This window comes from Mirounga angustirostris, unplaced genomic scaffold (assembly GCF_029215605.1).
Source record: "Mirounga angustirostris isolate CCGP_5_RB_7025 unplaced genomic scaffold, mMirAng1.0.hap1 SCAF_17, whole genome shotgun sequence".
Taxonomy (NCBI): domain Eukaryota; kingdom Metazoa; phylum Chordata; class Mammalia; order Carnivora; family Phocidae; genus Mirounga; species Mirounga angustirostris.
In genome coordinates, this window is record NW_026991725.1 from 13,480,441 (window position 1) to 13,491,399 (window position 10,959).

The window sequence follows — 10,959 nt, forward strand, 5'->3', positions numbered from 1 at the left end:
TGATGACGTCGAGGTGTTTACTTCCGCGCGTGCGACTTGGAACGAGGGGAGGAGGAGCTGTTAGCTGACGTGGCGCGCGGCTGCCGGAAAGCTCTCCCCGCTGGCGCGACCCGGCTGGGCCACCAGCCGAGGGCCCAGTGCCGAGGGTTTCCTGCCTTTGCTGGTGTACGCTGCGCCTAGGGCGCGGATGCCATCCCCAGGGTCCGGCAGGGTCCCTTCCTACTTCTCTTGTGCTCAGAAGAGCTAGATGACACCCCTCTTCTAAGCTACTGTGGTCACTGTAACCCTGTTCTGCCTTCACACACCTAAGTGATGTGACCCTTTGCCCGGAGCTGGAACCTTCCTCGAGTGCATCGTTCCACAACACATGCTCACCTTGCTCATTCTGAAATGGCCGGTTCAATTCAGAACTACTGAGTTGCAGAGCTGAACTTCTAGTTCTGTAGTGTCCAAAGCTTCCGTCCCACACGCTGTTCATTTCCTGCATAGGGCCCTGCATTTCAATTTATTTTATTCCCCTTTCCCCCAACTAGAGCGGGAACTTTTAGAAAACCACGGTACACTCAGCCCAGCAAAGTGATTCAGAATGGGCCTTCAATACTTGTTGAATTTTCTGGATGGTGAGTGAATTATTGATCTTCAGAAGAATTAAACTCACTTGATGGATATGGATTTCTTGGAAACCACAATAACAGAAAAGTTAAACAAATATGCAACAATCAGGTGGGGTGACTTTTTCAGAAAAGGTACTTTGGAGGGCAGATCTTATTGTTGTAGAATCTTCCAACTTTGTAAATAGTGTCAATTGTAACAAAATCAATGCTAGAAGATTGTTTCTTGGGCTTTTCAACCATCCCTACTATTAGAATTAACCAACACTTAGTACCAAAGAATACAACTCAAAGTTGTCCCTTCACCATTAACTAAAGGCCAGTATGCTCCTGTCTGATCAGGCTTCAAAAGATGTCATTGGACTCCAAGATTTTTCTGTGCTCATTAAAAATGTACCAACTGCTGGGGCGCCTGGGTGGCTCAGTCATTAGGCGTCTGCCTTTGGCTCAGGTCATGGTCCCAGGGTCCTGGGATAGAGCCCCACATCCTCGGGAAGCCTGCTTCTCCCTCCCACACTCCCCCTGCTTGTGTTCCCTCTCTCGCTGTGTCTCTCTCTGTCAAATAGATAAATAAAATCTTAAAAAGTGTGAGAAATGTAAATTGCACTCTGCTATTTCATAGATAGTCTTTCAAAATGTTCTTAAATCCAAGCAATTTGTTTCTGAGCATCCAAAATGAAGGAGGCTCAATATTAGAGATTTACAAAATGGAATAAAATTTTTAAATCATCTTCAGGAAAGAAAGGAGACTATAGAATCAATGTTACAACTTAAAAGAAATTAATGGAGCATAAGAAAAATGATCAAAGATATTAATACAATAAAATCCAGAAAGTTACAAACACCAGACAAGTGGTGCTATGTAGAAAGCTAATCACAACAGGAAGTCACAGAAAGAGAGTGAGCAGTGGTGTCAAAGTACATGCATTTTTTTTCCAATTCATGAATTTGACCAAAACAATAGTTGTCTCGGTAAAGAGAGGCAGAGAGAAGCCAGACTGTAAGTGGGTGAGAAGAGAATTAGGGAACAAATTGAAAATATGCATGATGCATTTGGAGATGTTTGGTTAGAATCAACTAAGCTAAATAAAAGGGAAAGAAAAGAATAGCCAGAACAAGATGCCACTGCTACAATGTATAAATGGTAATTTTAAAGAGACGTGGTCAATGAAATCATTGAGGTACAATTAGAAGGTGTGTTTGGGAGAGTTGAAACACAGAGGTACTGATGAAGGAGAAAAAGTGAGTTCACATTTTGAGAAAGGATGCAGGATTGGAAGAGACAGAACAAACTTTTAGTTAAGGCAGTATTATAAATCTGCGTTTGTGGCAGATTTGTATCCCAAAATATAAATCTGATTGTTCCTCTGTATTTTCCTTCCCTATTTCTAACTTACTTGTAAACCAAAGGCCTTTCTTCCTTTCCAGCCCCCACCAGAGCAGAAACAAAGATCCAAGGACACTGCCGACCTAAGGGCCAAGACCAGAGCCTCCTGTGCATGAAGAACTATGTTCTCTCAAGACTATTGGGACTGGGACTAGGGAGAGGGAAGAAGAAGGAAGAATGTCATGAGAAAGGAGGAACAAGAGAAGGAATAGAGCCCTCAAAGTGGTCAAAAGAAAAAGGTTTGGAAGTTCTAATGGAAGAAATTCAGGAAGATGAACCATCCTCAAATGTGGAACCCTCCTCCTTTAAAAATAAATCAAGGTGAGGGGGCACCTGGGTGGCTCAGTTGGTTAAGCGGTTAAGCGTCTGCCTTCAGCTCAGGTCATGATCTTGGGGTCCTGGGATCTGGGATCTAGCTCTGCTTCAGGATCCCTGCTCAGCAGTCTGCTTGTCCCTCTCCCTCTACCCCTCCCCCCACATATGCGTGCACGCACTCTCTCTCTCTCAAATAAATAAATGATCTTTAAAGTAAATAAATAAATCAAGGTGACCTTTCCAAGTTGTTGGCCGTGTGGGTCATAGCCATGGGTCCTGTGCTGAGATGCTCCAAAACCTTGTCAAAAATGTTTGGGTCCCCATGAGGCCCTACTCTACCCAGGTTTACCAGGATATTTGGGTAGGAGTGGGGTTGATGGGCTTCATCATTTAGAAAATCAGGATTGCTGATGAAAGAAGTAAAGCTTTGAAAGCTTCGAGTCCTGCACCTGCTCCAGGTCATTAACCAGCTTTACTTGGAGTACACATCAGATGGCATGTCAGTGTGGCTGTAAATCTCAGCAAGCTCTGTTAGATGGGAAGACTTGTACGCTTGTAGATGCGTTGTTTCCTTTGCGGCATGAATCAATGTAACTGAGGGTAAAAGAAATTATCACACTTCTCCCCTGCTCAGCCAGGAGTCGGCTTCTCCCTCTGCCCCTCCCCCTGCTCGTGCACAGTCTCTCTCTCTCTCTCTCTCTCTCTCTCTCTCTCATAAATAAAATATTTTAAGGGGGGTGCACCTGGGCGGCTCAGTCGGTTAAGCGTCTGCCTTCAGCTCGGGTCATGATCTCCAGGTCCTGGGATCAAGCCCCACATCAGGCTCCCTGCTCAGTGCGGAGACTGCTTGTCCCACTACCCCTCCCCACCCCCCTACTCATGCTTGCTCTTTCTCTCTCTCAAGTAAATAAAATTTTTAAAAATCTTTAAAAAAAAAAAAAGGAGAATCAGAGGTCTAAGTCAATCTCATATAAAAAAATAAAAAGAGAAATCATCATACTTTCTTCTCTTTTTAATCTCATGTTTCTGATGAGCAGATATTAAGATCTGAGTTAGTATCACAGAGCCCCTCACTGAGCAGTCATTGAATCATTCATCAGTGATATAATTTAATTGAGAAATTGATAAGGATTGAGACACTTCTTTTTTTTTTTAATATTTATTTATTTGAGAGAGAGAGAATGAGAGAAAGCACATGAGAGGAGGGAGGGTCAGAGGGAGAAGCAGACTCCCTGCTGAGCAGGGAGCCCGATGCGGGACTCGATCCAGGGACTCCAGGATCATGACCTGAGCCGAAGGCAGTCGCTTAACCAACTGAGCCACCCACGCGCCCAGGATTGAGACACTTCTAACCATTGCCAATAAAAATTGATGCTTTACAGGTATGCATATAATCTTGAATAAAAGTGTAGAATTCCATTATTCTATTAGTAAAATAATGTCTCTTTCAAAAGAAGGCTCAATGATTACTCTAACTTCCTATTCATTCATTCATGTATTCATTCAGCAAATATAAGAATACACAAGTCTTATATGTATTCTTTTTTTTTTAAAGATTTTATTTATTTATTTAACAGAGAGATAGCGAGAGCAGGAACACAAGAAGGGGGAGTGGGAGAGAGAGAAGCAGCTTCCTACCAAGTAGGGATCCCGATGCAGGGCTCGATCCCAGTACCTTGGGATCATGACCCAAGCCGAAGACAGATGCCTAATGACTGAGCCACCCAGGCGACCACATGTATCCTTTTTAATAGTCATACAGAGGCATAAAAATATGTGTAAGACATGATCCCTACCTTCAATGACATTACATGTATTCAAGGAGATAAAATATTTAGAAGAGGAAAAACTAGCTAGAGTGATCAGGGAAGGCTTCTCGGAGTTAGTGGCATTTGAACTGAGATTTGAAAATTGGGAATATTCCAGTAAATGCCAGGGAAAGATCCTGGATAGAGGAAATCTCACAAAGGCACTAATAATGGAGTGATCAAGATATGATTAAGGATTATTGAGAAATCTACAAAATCAATGTTCTATCTCCAGTCATAGTCTCTGTAAATCTTTCACTTGCCTGAAGGTGGCAAGCTGGGTTTATTTGAAACTTTAGAATCAATATTATTTGAAAGAAAAATGAAACAGTATTATTTCTCTGAAAAACAATTTTTTCATTGACATTTAACTCATAAGATCAAAAAGTGAAAAAAGATAAAAAATTACTAACCTTAACATTACTTACTAACATTATATTATTATATTAAAATCTGTATATATTTAGATTTTTTTTAAAGATTCTATTTTTAACTACTCTCTACACCCATCGTGGGGCTCGAACTCACAACCCCGATTTTAGTATATGTGCTGCCAAAGCGAGCACTCGAACTCACAACCCTGAGATCAAGAGTCATATGCTTCTCCAACTGAGCCAGCCAGGTACCCCTAATATTACTTATTTTAAGGCCATAAATTTTAGATATTTTAATTTTTAATTTAGATACTTAGATATTTTAAATTTTAATATTTTATTTTCCTTATTAATTTCTCAGTTATGATACAATTTTTTTCATTTGAAAAAATGAGAGAAAAGGAGATTATACTTATTTTAAGTTTACTTATTTATTTTAAGTAATCTCTTACCCAGGGCGCCTGGGTGGCTCAGTCATTGAGCGTCTGCCTTCGGCTCAGGTCATGATCGAGTCCCACATCAGGTTCCCTCCTCGGCAGGAAGCCTGCTCTCCCTCTCCCACCCCCCTGCTTGTGTTCCCTCTCTCGCTGTGTCTCTCTCTGTCAAATAAATAAATAAAATATTTAAAAATAAATAAATAAATAAACTACAGTATAATGTAAACATAAATTTAAAAAAAAAGATATAAAACACTTCATCATTTTAATAAATTTCCTTATGCTCCTTTGTGGTCAACCCCCTTCTTCACCTCTAGGCCCTGGAAATGACTGATTTGTTTTCTGTCTCTATAGTTTTGTTTCTTCCAAAATGTGATATGAATGGACTCGTATGGTATGTATTCTTTTTAAGTCTGGCTTTTTCTTTCATTCAGCATAATTACCTTGAGTTTCATCTAGAGTTGCATATAGTTGTAATGTATATCAATAGTTCAATCCTTTTTGTCTGAGTAGTATTCCACAAATTGTTTATCAATTCATTAGGTAAGGGACATATATGTGTTTTCCAGGTTTTGGTGATCATGCATAAAGTCACTACAAACATTGGCATACAGGTTTTTGAGTGACTGTACATTTTCATTTCTCTTGGGTATATACCTAGAAGTGGAATTACTGGGTTAAATGATAAACGTATGTTTATAAGAAACTGCAAAACTGGGGCGCCTGGGTGGCTCAGTTGGTTAAGTGACTGCCTTCGGCTCAGGTCATGATCCTGGAGTCCTGGGATCGAGTCCCGCATCGGGCTCCCTGCTCAGCAAGGGGTCTGCTTCTCCCTCTGCCCTCTTCCCTCTCGTGCTCTCTGTCTCTCATTCTCTCTCTCTCTCAAATAAATAAATAAAATCTTTAAAAAAAAAAAGAAACTGCAAAACTGTTTTCCCAAAGGGACTGGGGCATTTTGCACTTTTACCAGCCACGTATGAGAATTCCAGTTGCCCTGCACCTTTCCTAGTACTTGGTATTATCAGGTTTTTTGTTTTGTTTTACCCATTCAAATAAGTAGTAGTGCCATGTCATTATGGTTTTAATCTGCATATCTCTGTGGCAGTGATGTCGAACATTGTTTTATGTATTTACTTGTAGTCTGTGTATCTTTGATGAAGTGTCTATTCAAGTCTTTTGTCAACTTGCATGAGAGAGGGAAGTGTTGCTTATTTTCTCAGTATTTTTTTTTTTAAGATTTTTTTTATATTTATTTGAGAGCGAGAATGAGAGACAGCATGAGAGGGAGGAGGGTCAGAGGGAGAAGCAGACTCCCCGCTGAGCAGGGAGCCCGATGCGGGACTCGATCCCGGGACTCCAGGATCATGACCTGAGCCGAAGGCAGTCACTTAACCAACTGAGCCACCCAGGCGCCCTTATTTTCTCAGTATTTAATTTTGAGAGTTACTTATAGATTCCGGATTCAAGTCCTGTATCAGTTATGTGCTTTGCAAATATTTTGGCCTAGTCTATGGCTTGTCTTTTTTTTTTTTTTTTTTTTTTTAAAGATTTTATTTATTTATTTGAGAGAGAGAGAATGAGAGAGAGCACATGAGAGTGGGGAGGGCCAGAGGGAGAAGCAGACTCCCTGCCGAGCAGGGAGCCCGATGCGGGACTCGATCCCAGGACTCCAGGATCATGACCTGAGCCGAAGGCAGTCGCCCAACCAACTGAGCCACCCAGGCGCCCTATGGCTTGTCTTTTAATTTTCTTAATTCTGTCATCCAAAGTACAGTTCTTTTTTTTTTTTTTAAGATTTTATTTATTTATTTATTTGACAGAGAGATAAAGAACCAAAGCACAGGCAGGAGGAGAGGCAGGGGGAGAGGGTGAAACAGGCTCTCTGCTGAGCTGGGAGCCCGACGCGGGGCTTGATCCCAGGCCTCTGAGATCATGACCTGAGCCAAAGGCAGACATTCAACTGACTGAGCCACCCAGGCACCCCCTTTTTTCACTTTATTTCCCAAATATGACACTCTATTTTAAAAAGAGCAATTTGTGTCAGGGTTTCTCTACGTTTTATTTTAATTTATTTTATTTTATTTGGGAGTGGTAGGATTTCAAGGTATTTTCAGATGACACTATCTCTGCACTATCTAGAATTACGGAATTTTAAACTCCAGCCCCCCTATTTTTTTTTAAAGACTTTATTTATTTATTTGAGAGAGAGAGAGAGCACATGAGAGGGGGGAGGGTCAGAGGGAGAAGCAGACTCCCTGCTGAGCAGGGAGCCCGATGCGGGACTCGATCCTGGGACTCCAGGATCATGACCTGAGCCGAAGGCAGTCGCTTAACCAACTGAGCTACCCAGGCACCCAAGCCCCCCTATTTTAAAGAGGAAACTGAGACTCGAAGATCTTCAGTGAGTTGCCCAAGTTCATACAACTAGAAGGAGGCAAAGCAAAGCCCAGGGTACAGCTTTCCAAATCTCCAGGCCATTGCTCTTTCTGCCAACTGTGTGTGGCCCCTTATGAAATGTGTCATAGCTTTATTCCTACTTATTAAATGTGGATATTTGTTGCAACAGTAGGCTTTTATCTAAAATTTCATTTTCAGTGCTTTTCCATCTAGTACATGAAATTTGACTAAGCAAAATTAAACCCAATTCTTATAAAATACTGCCAAGCTTTATCCAGTGCCACTGGGTTTACAAATCTCATCACAAAGTAAATACACACACACAAAGGAAACATAATCTAGACAAAGGAAACAAATCTAATTTAGTAATCTAAGGATTACTAAAATGCTGGCATTTTAGTTGATAATTCTAAGACTTTACACTTATACATAATTTTTACTTTACATTAAATTAGCTATGTTTCTTATTCAATTTTAAATTAGACAGAAAATTCATCTTTTTCACTATATGGGACTTTCAGCAAGCTGGTGAATTAAATCTGAATGGTCCAGTCTTGCCTCATGCAACAAAAACATATATATGCTGGATAAAACATAAGAAAAGGAAATCCTTAGATACCAGAAACAGATAGGAAATGCAAATCTATTAAAAATTAAAAACTGTTATGTGGGGACAGTCTCCTGTGAGGATACTTTCAGAGGACAATGTAATTTCCATAGAGTAAGCATACCCTATTGAAGATGAGTTCACAACAACAAAAAGTGCACATCACATGAAGAAATAAACCATCATTAGAGAGATCAGGAACCCAGGAAAAACTGTACCCCAAGAACTAGAAATAATAGGAAAATCCTAAGGAGACTATAAAATAAGAGTTTTAAAATATTAAAAAGATAAAAGAATAGAAACCATAATGAAACAAGAGAACATTATAAAAATAAACAGAAAGATTGAAAAAATAATAAAAGTAAACATTCAAAACTAAAAAATAATCATTGCAAGTAAAAACTCAGTGGAGTTTAAGCAAATGAAGAGAAAGGAATGAAGTAGAAGACAAAGCTGAGGAAATCACCTCAAATGTACCACTTACCTATGAAGAGATGGGAAATATGAAAAAGAAAATAAGAGATATGGAGAATAGAATAAAAATGTCCATTATATGTTTAAATGGAGTTCCAGAGTGATGGAATAGACAGAGTAGGAAAAAAATAATATTTGAGTAGAGAATCTTTGAGCCCTATAAAGGAAAAAATAAAAATCATATACACCTAAATAAAGCGAAACACAGAACACAATAGAAAGAAAATCTTAAATGCAACAAGATAAAAAAGATTTCCTACAAAGGAACAATAATACATTATCAGATATCAACAAAAATTGAGGACAAAAGACAGAATAGTAGGCATCACCACATTGTTAATGGAAAATAATCAAGAAGTCTATACTCAAACTGTCATTCAAGAGTGAGACTGAAATCAAGATATTTTCAGACATATACTAAAATAGTTTACTAGTAATAAATCATTGCCTAAAATATACTCAAGTATGTTCTTCAAGATGAGGGAAATTTAACCCAGGAAAAATTTTCTATAAGTACGAATTGTGAACAGAAAATTTAGTAAAAATACTGGTAAATCTAAATTAATGTTGAGTATTAAAGAGCAATAATGATAAATACTTCTAAAATGAGAGGATTTTTGAAAAGGTGAAACCAAAATATTATAAGAACAGAAATAATGGGAGTGTGAATCTTCTAATATTGTGTATTGTTCAAAAGAGGCTGACAATATTTTAGGCCCAGTTGAATGTGCATGTTATAAATTTAAAGGTAAACATTGAATAAATAAAATGAAAGTGTATATTGTTTTCATAAATGTAAAAGAGAAGCAAAGTAAGTTGTTGATTTTACCGCTATGAAGAAAATATACTAAGGGCGCCTGGGTGCCTTAGTCGGTTAAATGTCTGCCTTCTGCTTAGGTCATGATCTCAGGGTCCTGGGATCGAGCTGGGACCCTGCTTCTACCCCTCCCCCCCTCATTTTTTCTTCTTCTCTCTCTCTCTAATAAATAAATTGAATCTTAAAAAAAAAAAAAGAAAGAAAGAAAATACACTTGACTACCATGAACTTCTCAACAAAGAGAAAGTATCCAAGGAAAATGGATAAAACCAACCAACCAAAAAAAAAAAATGTTTAAAAGATATATATAATTATAATGAAGAAAAGACCAATTTTAAAATTGTATAAGCTTATAAGAAAATAGCAAGTTTTTTTCCTGATACTTTTTCTATGTCACATAAAGCTTTCTGTAAATAAGCCTGAAACTGCAGCTCTTTACCAGAGAAACTCCTTTTCATCCCATAATAAATAAAGGTTAATATTTTTAAATATTAATACATATTAATATAACATCCAAGGCAGTAGAGATGAGAGATAAACAACTCAATAACTCAATAGAAGGAAGGAAAGTATAGAAAAGGAAGTAAAGAAAAAGCATGGTAAATGGAAAACACAAAATAGGATAGTAGAAATAAATTCTACTATATTAGTAAAGTTGCAGAAGTATACTTAACAGCATGATATCATTTAAATAAAATTTTAAACACAAAAATAATAGCATTGCTTATGGGCACATAGCTACATAGTAAAATTTTAGAAACATGGGATACATACTAACGTCTGGATACAGGTTACCTATGGTAAGTAGGAAGGAAATGAAGGAGGGTTGTTTCAAATACATTTGTAATTTGTGTTTCTTTTAAAAGAATCTGAAACAATATGGCAACATGTTAAGATTTGCTGTTGCATACATAGATGGTTACCATGTTATTTTCTATACTTTTCTGTATATCTGAAATATTGACTCTAATTAAAAACTCCCAAAACATTGTCTCACAGAGAAATCTAGGTAATTAAGCCTTTTTGTGCAAATAAATAATGACATATTTTCACTGGTCATGAGGACATTGAAGGAGACTACAAAATTGTCTTTCTACATCAATTGTAAACACAGCTTACAGGAAAGGCACTGTACCATACTACATGTCTTTCTAGTTATCTCTATGACTCTCTAACCGCTTGTAGAAAAGTTGAAGATAGAAGATCCTTGAGATCCAAGACTGTATTTCTGTCCATATGATGCATCCAAAACACTCCCTTTGCCAATATTTGGTATTTTTTAAAGGAAGGAAAGAAATAGAGGCATATAAAAGGTACACATCTCTTGTGGGAGCTTTGTTGTTTCCATCTTTTGGGTTTTCTCACTATCCATAGGTTCAAGGCAAAGTGTGTCTTTTGTCACTGGGAATATTAGATTAATCTTTCTCTCTTGCTTGAGAAGACAGAGAAGAAAGCACAAGGCCAAATAAAAAAGAAATGGAATCAAAGTCCTCCAAATAAGAATTGGAATGTACTCTTCCTCAACGTAACCCATCTCAACCTCAGCTAGGCATTTTTTTGAAAGCCATTTTGAAATTCTGTTTTCATAAAAAGCCTAAATAATGAGCAGACTAAAATATGAAATCACAAATTTCATTTTTCTCTCCTTGATGGTCACAATTTTTGAGCACCATGGCAATATATAATTAGGGAGCATTTAATGTTCCTTCAAAAAGAAGCTAGAACAGTATTT

The 10,959-nt window shown here is 38.1% G+C and overlaps 1 pseudogene; it reads left to right on the plus strand.

The window, feature by feature from the left end:
• Window positions 1-2,503: 2,503 nt before the first annotated feature.
• LOC123853537 (ATP synthase subunit ATP5MJ, mitochondrial-like) lies at window positions 2,504-3,102 on the plus strand (annotated as a pseudogene).
• Window positions 3,103-10,959: the final 7,857 nt, after the last annotated feature.